This window comes from Spinacia oleracea, chromosome 3, assembly GCF_020520425.1.
Source record: "Spinacia oleracea cultivar Varoflay chromosome 3, BTI_SOV_V1, whole genome shotgun sequence".
NCBI lineage: Eukaryota > Viridiplantae > Streptophyta > Magnoliopsida > Caryophyllales > Amaranthaceae > Spinacia > Spinacia oleracea.
Genome location: NC_079489.1, coordinates 43,036,037 through 43,055,740, shown reverse-complemented (window position 1 = coordinate 43,055,740; position 19,704 = coordinate 43,036,037).

The following is a 19,704-nucleotide window of genomic DNA, read 5'->3' as shown; positions in this document are numbered from 1 at the left end:
TTTGAAGAAAAAGAAATAATATTTTAACTGCTTAGACAAAGGAAATTGTTAGTAGAATAAAATTAAATCTCCTAAGCTTTGTCAAGAATGTACGTGCTTTAATATTTGTTATCATAATAAGGTTTCTCTAGTCTTTTTACTTGACCACTTCTTGTAATTCTAAAACAAGCTTTTCAACAAGAAACCAAGCTTTTCTGGTGGAATCGTTCTTGTTCATTTTCCTTGTTAGTTTTGCACTAAGTTTTCTGTGGGTAAGATTACCTCTAAAGCATGTCCAGATAATCACAGGACTCTTTGGCTGTTACAGTGTTACCTATCGTTAACAATAACTCAGACTGAAACTAAAAACAATGATCCATTTCGAAGTAAAAGGGCAAAAGGCTAGCAACAACGATCGATTCGTTTACCCTGTTGATTTATGCGATGAATATTAGATGATCCAGACCCACGAAATACTAGCAACATAACCCAGAAAGGCATTTTCCTAACAAATTAAACCCAAAACCATCATCATTCTTCAATCTATCATGTTATCAAATTCTCAAATCCAGAACAATCTAACTTATACTTCTTAATTAAAAAAAACAGCAAGATTTAATAAAAACAAACTGCAAACAACTGATTGAAACAAATCTTTGAGTATAGGGAAATTACCAACAAGCTAAGTGAATCCGGATGATGCGAATTTCCAAAACTGCTAAGTATTAAAGATAAATCAATCCACAAGAAAACAATTAAACCTATTAAGTTGCTTATATTACTTGCCTCTCCGTTTCGTCTCAACTCTCAAGTAATCTCGGCTTGCTCCGTCGACCACCACTGTGGGCTGTCGTCAGTCACTCACGCCGCTGCTGTGGAGTAGTTCTGAGTGGTGCTCTGCCACCGAAACGAAAAGCCCTAACTGCCAAATCCCCAAATTCTAATTCACAAACCCTAATTTTTTGAGAAGCAGAGGAGAGAGAAAAACGCAGAGGGAAGAAGAAGGCCAGCAAGGAAGATCGAAGAAGAAGAAGGGGCAAGGTCTGCGGTGTTTCCGGTAGAGCTGAGGGAAGATCGAAGAAGAAGGGCTAGGTGTACGGTGCGAAGGAGAGGAAGGTCGAGAGAAGAAGAAGGGACTACTGAGTGGGATATGAATTTCAAAATTGGTCACGAGGTTTGAGATAGAAATGTTTGGTCAAAGTTAAAGTTGCAGCGAAAAAAATTTACAAATATGTTATTGCAGGGGGCTTTTATCATGTACGCTGCAAAATAAAAGACCTATTGCAGGGGGCTTTTACTATGTACGCTGCAAAAAGCTCTTTTGCAGGGGGCAATTAATTTGTACGCTGCAATAACCCTTTAAAGGGTTTGACCCGCGTTGACCGACTGGTTGTTGAAGCGTATTAATACTTGTACGCTGCAACAAGGGGGCTGCAACAGGGGTTTTTTCTACTAGTGTATCTAATAGCCACATACCAAAAACATCAGATTTATACCTCCCGGCGCATAATCCAAGGTTAATCAAACTCAAATCAAAATAGTCCGGCCGAACAGAATTGACGAGCAATAATAATAAGCTATAGAAATTATAATCAATCAATCAATAATCAAGTCCACATATAATCCCAATCATGCATTCATGGATCCCCTAAACCCTAGAAATTAAACTACTCACTCATGATAATAAATAACAAAGCAATTAGCATAATGGAAAACATGATTAAAGCAACAAAATAAATTAAGGTAGGAAATAATACCGAATTGAAGAACAAATAAAATAAAAAAGCTTGGATCTTTACTTGAAATTAAAAACTAAGTATTTGAATAATTGGAGAGAAAACTAGAAATAAACTAAGTATTGAAAACTAGAATAATAGATGTCACTAAAAATATAAGGGGCTAGTATTTATAGTTTGCCAAAAATAGAGCCCAAAATCGGAAATAAAAACTCGCGAAATACGCTGGAGGTTGGCGTCGCCCGATCGGGCGATGTGCTCGATAGTCGGCCCGATCGGGCGAAATTCCGCCCGATCGGGCGGTTGCAAAATGCCTAGAACAGCGCCCAGAATGACCGCCCGATCCGGATCGGGCGAAGCCCGCCCGATCGGGCGCATGTTGAAACTGCACGATCCTCTATCTTCAAAACGTCATATCTCCCTCGTTATTCGTCAGAATTAGGCGAGTGACCACTTGTTGGAAAGCTATTGACGTCTAGAATCCAACCCAATTGGAATTACTTCATTTGGAGTTGTAGAACTTGAGTTATGTTTACTATAGTCATTTTTCTACTTCCTTCGTTATTCGCTTTGCTTCAAAACTTTTCAAACTTAATGTTTGTGCTCTCGAAAGTACATAATATCTTGTATTGATTCAAATGAGTAGGAAATGCACAAAAATATGCTAATTCCTACAATGATGAACCTGAAACTACAAACACACTACAAGGAGCACATTAGTACTAAAAATCGCTCCGAAGAGCTCATTTGAGATCAAAAGGTACTAAGGGACGGGGGTAAAAACTCTATATAAAACACACATATCAGTAGTCCAGAGCCTCATACTTCCATCCTTCTTCTTCACAAACAAGACTGGTGCTCCCCAAGGCGATGCACTTGGCCTAATGTAACCTTTCTCTAATAGATCCTCCAATTGGCCTTTCAACTCACTCATTTCTGCTGGAGCAATTCGATATGGTGCTTTCGAGATAGGCGCGGTTCCAGGCACTAAGTCTATGGTGAAGTCAATAGGTCGATTGGGAGGCATCCCCGGGATCTCTTCTGGAAACACATCGAGGAATTCATTCACTACCGCAATGTCCTCAGGTTGATCTTGGGTCACATGCTCTAGGTTTCTCACATTGCATAAGAAGACTGGGTTCCCTTTACTAACTAGCTTCACGAGTTCCATTGCCGTGATGATCCCTATGTTCTTAGGTTTACCAAAACGACGATACGACACTACATTGCCTAAGCTAGACCTCAAGTGAACCTTCTGCTTCTCACAATCTATTTTGGCTTTGAACATGGCCAACCAATCCATCCCTAGAATTACATCTATCTCTCCTAATTCAAACTCGATTAGGTTAGATAAGAATACGGTCTTGGCTATGGTCAAAGGCACATCTCTATGGATTTTGGTACACTTCACTATGCTACCAGTAGGTATGACTATAGGTACTTCAATTGTTTCAGGCTCTTTCAAACCTAATTTCCCCAAAGAGTCTATTGAGATAAAAGAATATGTTGCACCTGAATCAAATGGTACTTTAACTAAAACGGAGTTAATAGAGAAAGTACCCGCTATGACGTCAGAGGAAGTCTCCGCTTCTTGCCTAGATATCATATTCAGCTTCCCTTGGGTAACTCCTTTGTTATAGCCACCTCCATTGGTGTTTCCATTGTTGTTTCGGTTCCCATTTTGCTGCTGGTTTCCTCCAGGCTTTCCATGGTTCTGGTGATTGCCATTGCTATCACTATTGTTACCACCTTGGTAATTCCTTTGGTTTCCACCTCCATTTCCTCCATTTCGGTTCTGTTGATTCCGATTATTGATCTGGTGGTTACCTTGGTTAGGCTTTCCATTCTTAGAATAGCATTCGTACTCCCTATGGCCTAACTTTTGACAGAATCTACAGGTCACTAAGTTTCCGTCACAATCCTTTCTAGGGTGATTCATGTTACAGCGCCTACAGTCGTAGGTCCTTACTCCATTCCTTCCAGACTGATTTCCACCACCTTGGTTGTTGCTATTTTCACCATTGTTAGCTCTAAAATGGAAATTCCCATTCCCTTTGTGCTTCTTAATATTTCCTTGGTTCTGTTGGTTACTCCCTTGATTCGAGTTCCCAACATCCTTTCTTTTCTCAGTACTTCCATTCTTCCTTTGTTGTAACCCATACAGGTGAGCAGCTTTTCCGTACAGGGTGTCTAATGAGGTAAAGGTCTCTCCAGAAAGCAACTAGTTGCAAGTCCATGGTCAATCCATTCTCAAACCTTTGAGCTCTGAGCTCTTCCGTTGCCACCACTTCAGGTGCAAACCTAGACAGCTCTATAAACTTAGAATAGTACTCAGTTACAGACAGACCCTCCATTTTGTGTTCGATGAACTCCTGTACCTTTTGCTTCTTCAAGGAAGGTGGGTAAAACTTATTCCTCAATGCGGTTTTAAACGCTTCCCACCCAAAGTTAGGTGTGGCTCTAAGGGTATTCTCACATCGTTGCCACCATAAGTCAGCTTCACCTCTAAGGTAGTACACAACACTGTTTACCCTAAGGTTTTCGGGGCAATTCACAGCTACGATAAGCTTATCAAATTCTCTCAACCAGTTTTCAAGCACACTTGGTTCAATCTCTCCGCTATACAGTGGAGGCTTGCTTTGAGCTATTTTCTTAAACATTTCCCCAGCCGGATCATGCACTGGGTTGGCTCTAGTTTGAGCTAGGTCTCGAACTACCTCAGCTAGTTGTCTAACCACTTCAAAAATCTCTTGGTTAGCCATATCCCTTCTCCTGAATAGAATAAAAGACTAACTTTAATATTGGTTGGACACGACATTACTAAGGCACTAGTTCGACAACGAACCTACTCACAACAAGAACACAAACAACACGTGCCCTAGGGGAGTTGGCGCCAACTTTGGGCCTTCTCTCCCACCTATACGATGCATGAAATTTTAGATGGTTGCTAATTTGACCACCTTGCACATAAAATTTCACTGAAGAAATAACAATTAATCCCTTTGCGATACCCACGAAACTTAGAATTGAAAATTGAACTTAAGAGATAACGAAAAGGAAATTTAATGCTTTTATTAATACTTCAATGATAAAGTCTTACATCCATCAATGATATAACTTTTATTTCTCCAAACTATAAAAGAACTAATAACCATAAGTAGTAGCTTTGCCACTTTATTATTCAACGAAATAAATAACTAAGGATTACATTTCTCTAAAGACTAATGTCATCACGACGATCATTTCTTTCTTTGTATTGCTCTGGAGTAAAGTCTTGATCATTAGGATCATCCAAGTCTTCTTCCGGATCAAAGTCTTTATCCATAGCCTCATCATCCTGTCGTGGCTCACTATCAACCACATTGTTCTTTTCAAGCTCATCCTCAGATCCACTAGATATCTCAATTGTTGGTTCAGGAACTACAAGATTAGGATTTTCAATCTCCACTACATCATCATCATCCTCCTCAACATCATTAGCTTGCTCATCATGAATCATTCCATCTTCACCATCACTTTCTACTCCTCCATAGCCCGTACCTAGACCCGCAGAGTACTTCCCATCCTCGTAGCTATTCTTCGCAACCTCTAAGATAGTAGTGATAACCTCAGTATCATACTTCCACCTACCATCTCCAGTCCCATATTTGTACCAATTAGGGGTACCATCATTATAGTGCATGTCACTGAACTTGTTCTTAAGGTCTATGTAAGGGTTCTTATGGGGCAAACAATGAATAACCATACTAGCCATCATATCCTTTTGCCTAAGGTGAGGCATATCCTTGGTTGAAGCAAAGTAGTAGCAAGCAAACACAATCTTCTGATCATACATATGAGGAGTCTCGTTATCCAGTTTCTCTAGGCATCCTAGACTTGAGAACTTAGAAGGTAGCATCTTAATTCCTGAAAAATTCACAACTAAAAAGTCTTACTAACGCGTTCCCATAGGAATTCCAACCCAAAAATGATACAATAAATAGTTCGTGGAGCCATACAATTTCAATGCACAAGTATATGCTCAACATAAATTATGATGCAAATAATCTACAAGGCAAGATAAAACATGGTCAAAACACATACATGACAATAATTAGATCACATAATCGCATAAAATGCATACTTAAACTAATATGCCCTTCTTAATCTACCCATTCCCCACTTGAAAGTAATATTAATTTTCGAAATTAATTAAGAAATAACTCTTAACTTAGTTGAAATTATTAAAATTAAAATCGAAAATTAATAAGAATTATCAATTTAAATAAATAAATTAATTTCGGATATTAATTAAATAAAAGAAAGTCCGATTTTTTTTTTAAATCCGAAAAATTTGAATAAATAATTAGATAAATAAATAAATAAATTCGGATATTTAAGAATCCGAAAATAAAATTAAAATATTTCGAATTAAATTAAAATTTTGAATAAATTAATATTTCGGAAAAAAATTAAATTAAATAATAATCCAAACTTTTCAACTTATTTCAAATGACCCAAAATAATTGATATTCGACCTTTAAAATATTGAGTACTCAAAATAATACGTTTTGACTTTAGGAAAATAATATTTTAAAAATCCTAAAGTTCCACATTAGTCTCCGATTACCACTTCGTAGTATTGCTTACTACAAAGAAGGAATGAAACTAAGCTCTAGTATACCACTTTGTAGTATTACTTACTACAAAGTAGCCTTAAGCTCTGCTACCACTTTGTAACACCCTAATAATTCCTTGCTTTTATAAAACCATTTTCCAACTTAAAATAAAGGAATTACTAAAGTATTACAGCCATCGTGATAACGGTTAAGGCTATTACCAGAATTACGCAGCGGAATTTAATGTCAACTAACTTTTTAAAAACATAAATAATAAATTATCGAGGCCTCCTACAAGTTGGAACCATAACGGCCCAAAAACCAAAGTAATAAAATTCAACGAAACCCAAACATAATTAAAGTATAGTTAAAAATAGTTTTAAAGTACGAAAGCATGCAACTCTCTCAATCATCCCAAACCACATGATTTCGATCGTACTTTGATCTACCAACCTACTATATTATTCTACTCCCCAACAATGCAAGTGCAAATGATGGATCATCATAGGGTCATTAAGGCGAAGGGTATGACCAAAAGACACAAAGCACGTAGTCAGCAAATTCTGAGTACTTACAAGGCAGAGTGAAATAAAACTATTTAACATGCATCACTCGCTAAAGTACTAATCAACATGCAAAAGCCATTCAATAATCAACACATAAATCATGAATACAAGACTCGACTCTTGACTCGACTCCTGACTCACAATTTAATTAGAATAAGCTTCAAACGGGCCAAAAGAATATTCCATAAAGGAAGGGTGTTGGGAGCCCACCAAACACCATAATAAATCATAAATAACGGACCATACCGAGTGTCGGGCCATACCGACGGAATTCCAGCGCATAAATTAAATGAAACAACGTCTTGTATCATTAGTAGGAGATTAAGCTTTCCGGCAAGTCTCCCCCCATTGTTCATACTCAAGGTATATACGTTCCAAGAGTTTTGAAGCTTGTTCTGGTTGCACTTTACGTTTATTAATATTTTATTAATGGTGAACTCGAGACTCGAACACACACGTACATACATACAATTAATAAACGACAACCAAAACAATTCATTTTAATTCCTTTAGGACTTGTGATCAATAAATGAAGACGTATTGAAATTACTACCAAGTTCCTTCACACAAAGTGAGATTCCACATCATGCCTATTAACATGAGGGTTGTGCCCTTGAACGAAGAATCCTAATTCATTTCATATAAATATTCCAAACTGAACCCTATATGTGCGGTGGCTTACGTGAGCGAACCCTTCACATGTGGTAAAATAAATAGTGCAACGTGGTACGAATAATTGGCTCAAAAGTATGCTAGACATCCCGTATAATAGCATAACAATAAATAATTCATCTCTTGCATGTGAAACAAACCATACATGCATAAATATTGAACAACATGATTGACAATGAAATCCAATACTCACAATAGTCCCAACATGCTTGTTCAATCAACGAATCAATAATTTTCCAATAATAAATATCCACATGATCGTTCACCAAACCAAATATGAATTCACCAAGTTCACATAATATAATTCACATCAATAACAATCATGTAATGTCCCTTGACAATTAATGTGGCCGCCCTAGACTTGTAGGTACCTTGAATACCTAAGCGTAGGGGCCACTTGCAAAATGAGCACTTACTTAGAAATCACCTCCTACCATCAAAATAATGAAACTTTAATTATTTCCATGTTCATTAAATTTCCAGAAACTTTATAAAATATTAAACCTTGTTTAAACTTTAGAATTCAATCGTTCTTTAATAAAATAATCGTCTCAATTTGCAAAACTAATCCCTAGTATGAAAACATACTTTTTCCGCCCTTAAAATCAATAAAAACCAACACTTTAAGCCTTTAGATAAATCTGAAAATATAATTGATTATCATAATTAAATTCATCACCTAATTATGCTAATCAATTGACCCATTAATTCTTGGTTAAAACCCTAGCTTGAATTTCTCAATAAAACCAATTTAACATCATAAAAATCAAACATTTATTAAATAAACCAATCTGAAAATTCATGCTTTAATAATTAAAATACGCCTCATGAATCAAAACATATAAATCCTCAAAGTACGGTGTTCACAACCGATTCCCAGCATTTTAATTATTTAGAACAATAATAATAATATAATTTAAAATACGGAATTGAAATAGAATAGGTAAGGAAGAAGAGAATTATACCAATCCGGCCTATAGCACGGAACAATCACGAAAATTGTGATTGGGCGAAAGAATTGAACGAACGGAACAAAAACACACACACACTCGGTGTGTGTGCGCGCGGTAGAGGGGAGACGAGCAAGGCACAGCAGCGCTGGGCGCGCGGGACGAGTGGCGAGGGCACAACTGCGCTTGGCGCTGTGCAGGAGGGAGAGATGAGAGAGCGAGGGACGTGCGCGCTGGGCACGTGGTGTGCGCGCTGGGCGAGAGGGGCAGCAGCGCACAGCAAGGCGAGGGCACGAAGGCACGAGGGCACGCGAGTGCTCGTGCTGTGCGGGTTGCGAGCCGGACAAGAGAGAGAGGAGAGAAAGAGTGTGGGGCAAGCAAGAGAGGAAAGGCTTAGTGAAAAATAAGGGGTTCATTAATGAGGAGAGTCCTATTTATAGGCTCTCATATCCCTAGTGGGCTAGGCTTGGCAATTTGACATTGGGCTTAGCATTTAAATAATTGGGCTAGCCTTAGGCTTAGAATTAAATCCTTTTGGTTGGGCTCGATTAATAAAACGAGTTGGACTTTTCATTTAAAACCCAAATCTTTAAAATTACTTGCGACGCATTAAATTTTCCGACTCAAAAATTAAATTCGTTTCGTAATTAATTAAAATAATAAATATTCTTATTAATTAAAATACATTTAAATAATATTTAAATGCGAAATAAATTCTAAAAATAGTAAAATGCTTTATAAATATAATAAAATATATTTATAATTATTATAAAAATACGAGGTATTACATTTGTACTTCAGAAACTATCAGAAGAAAGGGCTGCCATGGCTAGGATGATTTCTAAGGATGCAGCTACTCGCTATACATCTGGGTAACGATCTCCTTGTAAATATTAAGTACAAAACGATCAATGACAACCAGAAATTGCAAAACTACTAGCAAAGAAGTATGAAAATCTTTACATTATCTAGCAGCAGTGCCTAAACCCTCGGACTACAGGTTGTTTCTTTAATCGCCAGGGGAGTAAATTAGAACCCAGGTAAATGGAAAAACTTCTAAGTAAAGGTAGAAGCAACTATCAATACAACAACCCTAGTTGGCAACATCATATGCCACCAGCACAATTAGGCTTCTTATCATAGTGAAGATGGATACAGCTGCCTTTCCTATAAAATGCTTGACAACAACAACATAAAAAGTACAAAGAACATGCAAAAATTGTAAGCACATAGATGGCATATGCAATACTAGTTTAATCATAGAACTTATAGTCCCATGTTCAGTGTCATAAGCAAGAAACTAGCCATAAACCAAGGACATATATGTAATCCATCTTCTGGGTTGATAGTCAGCAAGAACACATGGGAGTTAGAAGGCAAGAGATGTACTGACCTGCTTGACTAGTTTTTTTGTTTACATTATGAAAGCAAAATTCCTTGACAAGAAGCTGTCACTGACAACTTCAGTACTGTGACTTCATAGAACATTATCCCAAATTCATGTTTCAAGTTAATTAGAGTAGAGACCATCATAATCAAGTCTACTTATAAGTGAAAGCTCGATTTGTCATGTTAATAACTCTAGAGACGAGCAAGTACCAGGATTAGGCTTATAATATTGGTTGGATTTTCATAATAAACTGGAACTGTCAAATATTGTGTAATCTCGTATCATTCTCATTAATAACACACGTATATATAGTACAACTCAGTTACCTAAACCCTAGGTACACATTAGGTAACTTACCATAGTTAGGACTCTACAGAATATTCACAGAATAATATCTAATATCTTAACATATCTTAACATCCCCCCTCAAGGTGGAGCATGTAGATCTCGAATGCCCATCTTGTTCAAAAAAAACTCAAATTGCGCCTTCCCCAACGCTTTGGTGAAGATATCTGCTAACTGAACCTTCGTCGACACGTACGACGGACTGATGATCCCTTCCTTGATTGCATCTCGAATGAAATGACAATCTGACTCGATGTGTTTTGTCCTTTCATAGAACACCGGATTCTGTGCAATATGTAACGCAGACTGACTGTCGCAATACATCCTCATGCCTTGGTCGTGTGTCACCCCCAAGTCGCGTAGTAGTTGTTTCAACCACTTCAACTCACACGTCAGAGCTGTCATCGATCGATATTCTGCCTCAGCAGACGACCGAGAAACAGTATGCTGTTTCTTGGTCTTCCAAGAAACTGGCGACATACCAAGTGACACAAACCATCCAGTCACCGACCGACGCGTCATTGGACACCCTGCCCAATCCGAGTCGCACCACCCCTCCAACTGCAACGCACTGTCCGACCGAAGTAGTATACCTTGACCCGGACACTTCTTCAAATATCTCACTACTCGCAAAGCTGCTTCCCAATGTGCCTCCTTTGGTGCTTGCATAAATTGAGATAGGACATGTACAGAGTAGGCAACGTCTGGTCGCGTGACAGCCAAATAAACCAGACGTCCGATCAGACGCCTATACTGCTCACCGTCCGACAGGTCTGGCCCGTCTGCCAATGCCAACCTATGATTCTGTTCCATGGGAAAGTCCACAGGCTTTGCTCCCAACAATCCGGCCTCGGAGATGATGTCGAGGGCATATTTTCTCTGACATACATAGAACCCTTGACTACTTCGTGCCACCTCTAACCCAAGGAAGTACTTCAGAGCCCCGAGGTCTTTCATTTTAAAACACTCCTTCAAGTATGCCTTAAAACTCTCAAGCGCAAACTTGTTATTGCCTGCGATAATCATGTCGTCCACATAAATGAGCACACTCAGCTGCAACGTACCTTTAGACAGAGTAAAGAGAGAATAATCGGACAGCGACTGTCGAAATCCATAGTGCGTCAATGCCGTCGACAACTTCTGGAACCAACATCTAGGTGCTTGTTTCAACCCATACAACGACTTTCTCATTCGACACACTTTGTCAAAGTGATTCTTCTGGAATCCATGAGGAATCTTCATATAGATCTCTTCCTCCAAGTCACCGTGCAAGAACGCATTGTGGACGTCCATCTGATGCACGTCCCACTGTTTGACAGCTGCGACAGCTAGGAAAGTTCGAATTGTCGCCATCTTCGCGACGGGAGCAAATGTCTCATTATAATCCAACCCTTCCTCCTGATGATTCCCTAAACATACCAATCGAGCCTTCAGTCTCAACAAATTCCCATCCTCATCACGCTTCTCAGTATACACCCATTTACTCCCCAGTGCTTTCTTCCCTTCCGGTAAATTTTCCAACGTCCATGTCCCCTGTTCCTCCAACGCGTCGATTTCAGCCGCCATTGCCTGACGCCACCCCTCATGCTGCATCGCTTGTTTAAAACTCTTAGGAACTTGCCCTTCTTGCAATGCTGCTATATAATGCCTGTGCTTTGACGAAAAACGCTCATAATTAACAAAATATGTGATAGGATAAGGAGTACTTGAGAGTGATGACGCCGTAGGTGTTTTGTCGGAAGTACTATATTTTTCCCGTATTGTATGTATCACACAGTCTTTCAGCTTTGTCGACGGAAACTTCGCACGCTTCCCCCTTCCTAACTCCGTATCCTCCACACACTGCCTTGTCTCACTCTCGTCACTACCCGTCGTCTCCTCTACACCTGTCTGTGAGGAGACGACGTCTGAATCCACTCGACTAGGAGTTTCATGTTGTTGTTCCTCCCTCCCAGGCGACGACACTCCCCTGTCGTCGCCACTGGTCAATGACACCCCCTCATCAGCTCCCGGATGCGACAATACTCCCTCAGTATCACCTGTAGGCGGCGACACCCCAGCAGTATCACCTGCACGCGACGACACGGTCTCAGGACCCGTAGTCCCACTCTCATCCAAACTCCAATGGTCAAGCCCCCCATGACCATCATGCACCAGTGGCAACACATCCGATTCATCTACAAAAGGAAACGTCCCTTCATGAAACTTGACATCCCGTGAGACGAAGAACTCATGTGTCTCTAGATCATAAAGTTGCCATCCCTTCCTGCCAAACGGATAACCCAAAAACACACATCGGCGACTCCGAGACTCAAACTTATCCCCTTTACACCGGAGATTATATGCATAACACAGACACCCAAACACGCGGATAGGCACATACGATGGTGGTTTACCAAACAACATCTCATAAGGTGTTTTATTGTCAAGGATCGGGGTAGGTGTACGGTTTATCAAGTAACAGGCGGCCAAAATACATTCCCCCCAAAATTTTATTGGAAGATTTCCTTGAAAACGTAACGCCCTCCCAACATTCAAAATATGTTGGTGTTTTCTCTCGACTCTCCCATTTTGTTGAGGCGTCCCAACACACGACGACTCAAACAGAATCCCATGTTGACGAAAATAATTTTGTAAGCAATTGAATTCAGTACCATTATCACTGCGTACTACTCGAAGGGATCTATTAAACTGACACTTAATCATGGCAACAAAATTAAGAAATGTCGATGCAACTTCCATTTTATTACTCAGTAAATAAATCCACACACCTCTAGAATAATCGTCAACAATGGTAAAAAAATACTTTGCCCCACAAGACGAGGGAGTCTTGTAGGGTCCCCATAAATCAAGATGAACCAATTCAAATGTGCGACTAGCACGACTAACACTAACTGGAAAACTCTCCCTACATTGTCTCGCCCGCGGACATACATCACAAATTGTTTTATTCTTCCCAATCTTATGACTCACTTGAGGAAGTAACTGCAACACTTTTTCCGACGGATGCCCCATCCGTTGATGCCACAAGTCGACCACACACTCCACTGCTAGCACACGAACCTTTGGAGCCCCACGGAAAAAATATAGTCCTTCCTGTCGATCACCTACGCCAATCACCATCCTCGTCGAGCGGTCCTGAAGAACACACATTTTGTTAGTAAATTGAGCAGCACAATGTAATTCGTCACTTAATTGAGTTACAGAAATTAAATTGCAGTTCAATTTAGGCACAAATAGAACATTATCAAGCACGAAACCATCCTCCAAGACCACCGAACCATATTGGTTTGAATTTGCAGGTTGACCGTCCGGCAACACAACCTGTTGATTTCTTGATGTCTTGATATTTCTCAGGATTGAAATATCACCCGTCACATGACGTGATGCCCCACTGTCAACAATCCATCGTAAATCAAGATTACCTTGCAACTTGTTTGAAGGTCGTGACAAGATGTCAACTATTTGCTGGACTTGCTCCTTCGTCACCCCAACAAGCTCATGATTGGTTGTCGTCACTGCACCCTGCGATCCGTCTCCACTCGTCACAGTGGTTGTCGCCCCTCCTGTGGCATTGCTCATGGCATTGGCACGAGCGACACCACTGGTCGACGACGCTGCCCCACGAGCTACTCTGCCTCCTCTAATCGACGTCCTGCCTCCTCGACCAGGCCCTCGTCCACCTCGTTTCTTCTCATCCCACCATTTAGGAAATCCAATCAGCTGATAACAAGTTTCTTCCTCATGACCCTCACGATTGCAATGACCACAAAATCTGCCACTGACATCTCCCGACCTCGACCGAGCCTTAGTCTCGACCTTGAACGCCATGACACTCTCCGGACCTCTCGCAGCCTTGGCGCGCATGGTCTCGGTATTCATAACCGTCTGGTACGCCTCGTCGAGTCCTGGCAACGGCGATCGTGCTAACAGGTGTGCACGAATGGCTTCATAGTGATCATCCAGGCCAATTAGGAAATAGTGCAGACGATCTTCATCGTGAATGTCCCCCACCTGCTTCGTTATATTACACGTACAACCCGCACATACACACCTGGGAACTCGTGCATACTGTACGTACTCCTTCCATACCTTCGACAAGCGGCCATAGTACTCCATGACGCCCTCAGACGTGCCCTGCTTGCAACCACTCAGAGCCATCTTAATATGGCAGACCCTGGTGCCCGACACGACGCAGTACCGCGTCCTCAAATGACTCCACAACACGTGAGCAATATCAAAGTCCTCCAGATTCGAACGCAAACTCTCGTCAATGGTGTTTGTGATCCAAGACACCACCATCGAATTGACCGCAATCCAATGTTTCATCTTCGTCTCGTCCATAATGGGTTCCTTCACAGAACCGTCAAGAAATCCAAATTTGAATTTTGAAATCATCGAGCGACGAACGGCTTTGGCCCATTCATCGTAGTTCGATGCTCCTCTTAGTTTCACAGGGGTGATAACAATACCGGGGCCGTCGCCTGACCCGAGATAGTAGTCTAGGTCGACGGCGGCGGCGATGACCTTTGGTGGTGCCTCCTCATCGGAACTCATGGTGATACTTAAGGAATTGTTAACTCCTGATCTCAATACTCAACAAGCGAAGAAAGTCGCTGTTCTCAATACTCGGCTACACTCTCTCAAATTTCTTGCGGAAAAAAAAATCTAGGGTTTTTAACCTAGGCTCATGATACCATGTCAAATATTGTGTAATCTCGTATCATTCTCATTAATAACACACGTATATATAGTACAACTCAGTTACCTAAACCCTAGGTACACATTAGGTAACTTACCATAGTTAGGACTCTACAGAATATTCACAGAATAATATCTAATATCTTAACATATCTTAACCCTAGATTTTTTTTTCCGCAAGAAATTTGAGAGAGTGTAGCCGAGTATTGAGAACAGCGACTTTCTTCGCTTGTTGAGTATTGAGATCAGGAGTTAACAATTCCTTAAGTATCACCATGAGTTCCGATGAGGAGGCACCACCAAAGGTCATCGCCGCCGCCGTCGACCTAGACTACTATCTCGGGTCAGGCGACGGCCCCGGTATTGTTATCACCCCTGTGAAACTAAGAGGAGCATCGAACTACGATGAATGGGCCAAAGCCGTTCGTCGCTCGATGATTTCAAAATTCAAATTTGGATTTCTTGACGGTTCTGTGAAGGAACCCATTATGGACGAGACGAAGATGAAACATTGGATTGCGGTCAATTCGATGGTGGTGTCTTGGATCACAAACACCATTGACGAGAGTTTGCGTTCGAATCTGGAGGACTTTGATATTGCTCACGAGTTGTGGAGTCATTTGAGGACGCGGTACTGCATCGTGTCGGGCACCAGGGTCTGCCATATTAAGATGGCTCTGAGTGGTTGCAAGCAGGGCACGTCTGAGGGCGTCATGGAGTACTATGGCCGCTTGTCGAAGGTATGGAAGGAGTACGTACAGTATGCACGAGTTCCCAGGTGTGTATGTGCGGGTTGTACGTGTAATATAGCGAAGCAGGTGGGGGACATTCACAATGAAGATCGTCTGAACTATTTCCTAATTGGCCTGGATGATCACTATGAAGCCATTCGTGCACAACTGTTAGCACGATCGCCGTTGCCAGGACTCGACGAGGCGTACCAGACGGTTATGAATACCGAGACCATGCGCGCCAAGGCTGCGAGAGGTCCGGAGAGTGTCATGGCGTTCAAGGTCGAGACTAAGGCTCGGTCGAGGTCGGGAGATGTCAGTGGCAGATTTTGTGGTCATTGCAATCGTGAGGGTCATGAGGAAGAAACTTGTTATCAGCTGATTGGATTTCCTGAATGGTGGGATGAGAAGAAACGAGGTGGACGAGGGCCTGGTCGAGGAGGCAGGACGTCGATTAGAGGAGGCAGAGTAGCTCGTGGGGCAGCGTCGTCGACCAGTGGTGTCGCTCGTGCCAATGCCGTGAGCAATGCCACAGGAGGGGCGACAACCACTGTGACGAGTGGAGACGGATCGCAGGGTGCAGTGACGACAACCAATCATGAGCTTGTTGGGGTGACGAAGGAGCAAGTCCAGCAAATAGTTGACATCTTGTCACGACCTTCAAACAAGTTGCAAGGTAATCTTGATTTACGATGGATTGTTGACAGTGGGGCATCACGTCATGTGACGGGTGATATTTCAATCCTGAGAAATATCAAGACATCAAGAAATCAACAGGTTGTGTTGCCGGACGGTCAACCTGCAAATTCAAACCAATATGGTTCGGTGGTCTTGGAGGATGGTTTCGTGCTTGATAATGTTCTATTTGTGCCTAAATTGAACTGCAATTTAATTTCTGTAACTCAATTAAGTGACGAATTACATTGTGCTGCTCAATTTACTAACAAAATGTGTGTTCTTCAGGACCGCTCGACGAGGATGGTGATTGGCGTAGGTGATCGACAGGAAGGACTATATTTTTTCCGTGGGGCTCCAAAGGTTCGTGTGCTAGCAGTGGAGTGTGTGGTCGACTTGTGGCATCAACGGATGGGGCATCCGTCGGAAAAAGTGTTGCAGTTACTTCCTCAAGTGAGTCATAAGATTGGGAAGAATAAAACAATTTGTGATGTATGTCCGCGGGCGAGACAATGTAGGGAGAGTTTTCCAGTTAGTGTTAGTCGTGCTAGTCGCACATTTGAATTGGTTCATCTTGATTTATGGGGACCCTACAAGACTCCCTCGTCTTGTGGGGCAAAGTATTTTTTTACCATTGTTGACGATTATTCTAGAGGTGTGTGGATTTATTTACTGAGTAATAAAATGGAAGTTGCATCGACATTTCTTAATTTTGTTGCCATGATTAAGTGTCAGTTTAATAGATCCCTTCGAGTAGTACGCAGTGATAATGGTACTGAATTCAATTGCTTACAAAATTATTTTCGTCAACATGGGATTCTGTTTGAGTCGTCGTGTGTTGGGACGCCTCAACAAAATGGGAGAGTCGAGAGAAAACACCAACATATTTTGAATGTTGGGAGGGCGTTACGTTTTCAAGGAAATCTTCCAATAAAATTTTGGGGGGAATGTATTTTGGCCGCCTGTTACTTGATAAACCGTACACCTACCCCGATCCTTGACAATAAAACACCTTATGAGATGTTGTTTGGTAAACCACCATCGTATGTGCCTATCCGCGTGTTTGGGTGTCTGTGTTATGCATATAATCTCCGGTGTAAAGGGGATAAGTTTGAGTCTCGGAGTCGCCGATGTGTGTTTTTGGGTTATCCGTTTGGCAGGAAGGGATGGCAACTTTATGATCTAGAGACACATGAGTTCTTCGTCTCACGGGATGTCAAGTTTCATGAAGGGACGTTTCCTTTTGTAGATGAATCGGATGTGTTGCCACTGGTGCATGATGGTCATGGGGGGCTTGACCATTGGAGTTTGGATGAGAGTGGGACTACGGGTCCTGAGACCGTGTCGTCGCGTGCAGGTGATACTGCTGGGGTGTCGCCGCCTACAGGTGATACTGAGGGAGTATTGTCGCATCCGGGAGCTGATGAGGGGGTGTCATTGACCAGTGGCGACGACAGGGGAGTGTCGTCGCCTGGGAGGGAGGAACAACAACATGAAACTCCTAGTCGAGTGGATTCAGACGTCGTCTCCTCACAGACAGGTGTAGAGGAGACGACGGGTAGTGACGAGAGTGAGACAAGGCAGTGTGTGGAGGATACGGAGTTAGGAAGGGGGAAGCGTGCGAAGTTTCCGTCGACAAAGCTGAAAGACTGTGTGATACATACAATACGGGAAAAATATAGTACTTCCGACAAAACACCTACGGCGTCATCACTCTCAGGTACTCCTTATCCTATCACATATTTTGTTAATTATGAGCGTTTTTCGTCAAAGCACAGGCATTATATAGCAGCATTGGAAGAAGGGCAAGTTCCTAAGAGTTTTAAACAAGCGATGCAGCTTGAGGGGTGGCGTCAGGCAATGGCTGCTGAAATCGACGCGTTGGAGGAACAGGGGACATGGACGTTGGAAAATTTACCGGAAGGGAAGAAAGCACTGGGGAGTAAATGGGTGTATACTGAGAAGCGTGATGAGGATGGGAATTTGTTGAGACTGAAGGCTCGATTGGTATGTTTAGGGAATCATCAGGAGGAAGGGTTGGATTATAATGAGACATTTGCTCCCGTCGCGAAGATGGCGACAATTCGAACTTTCCTAGCTGTCGCAGCTGTCAAACAGTGGGACGTGCATCAGATGGACGTCCACAATGCGTTCTTGCACGGTGACTTGGAGGAAGAGATCTATATGAAGATTCCTCCTGGATTCCAGAAGAATCACTTTGACAAAGTGTGTCGAATGAGAAAGTCGTTGTATGGGTTGAAACAAGCACCTAGATGTTGGTTCCAGAAGTTGTCGACGGCATTGACGCACTATGGATTTCGACAGTCGCTGTCCGATTATTCTCTCTTTACTCTGTCTAAAGGTACGTTGCAGCTGAGTGTGCTCATTTATGTGGACGACATGATTATCGCAGGCAATAACAAGTTTGCGCTTGAGAGTTTTAAGGCATACTTGAAGGAGTGTTTTAAAATGAAAGACCTCGGGGCTCTGAAGTACTTCCTTGGGTTAGAGGTGGCACGAAGTAGTCAAGGGTTCTATGTATGTCAGAGAAAATATGCCCTCGATATCATCTCCGAGGCCGGATTGTTGGGAGCAAAGCCTGTGGACTTTCCCATGGAACAGAATCATAGGTTGGCATTGGCAGACGGGCCAGACCTGTCGGACGGTGAGCAGTATAGGCGTCTGATCGGACGTCTGGTTTATTTGGCTGTCACGCGACCAGACGTTGCCTACTCTGTACATGTCCTATCTCAATTTATGCAAGCACCAAAGGAGGCACATTGGGAAGCAGCTTTGCGAGTAGTGAGATATTTGAAGAAGTGTCCGGGTCAAGGTATACTACTTCGGTCGGACAGTGCGTTGCAGTTGGAGGGGTGGTGCGACTCGGATTGGGCAGGGTGTCCAATGACGCGTCGGTCGGTGACTGGATGGTTTGTGTCACTTGGTATGTCGCCAGTTTCTTGGAAGACCAAGAAACAGCATACTGTTTCTCGGTCGTCTGCTGAGGCAGAATATCGATCGATGGCAGCTCTGACGTGTGAGTTGAAGTGGTTGAAACAACTACTACGCGACTTGGGGGTGACACACGACCAAGGCATGAGGATGTATTGCGACAGTCAGTCTGCGTTACATATTGCACAGAATCCGGTGTTCCATGAAAGGACAAAACACATCGAGTCAGATTGTCATTTCATTCGAGATGCAATCAAGGAAGGGATCATCAGTCCGTCGTACGTGTCGACGAAGGTTCAGTTAGCAGATATCTTCACCAAAGCGTTGGGGAAGGCGCAATTTGAGTTTTTTTTGAACAAGATGGGCATTCGAGATCTACATGCTCCACCTACACATTAGGTAACTTACC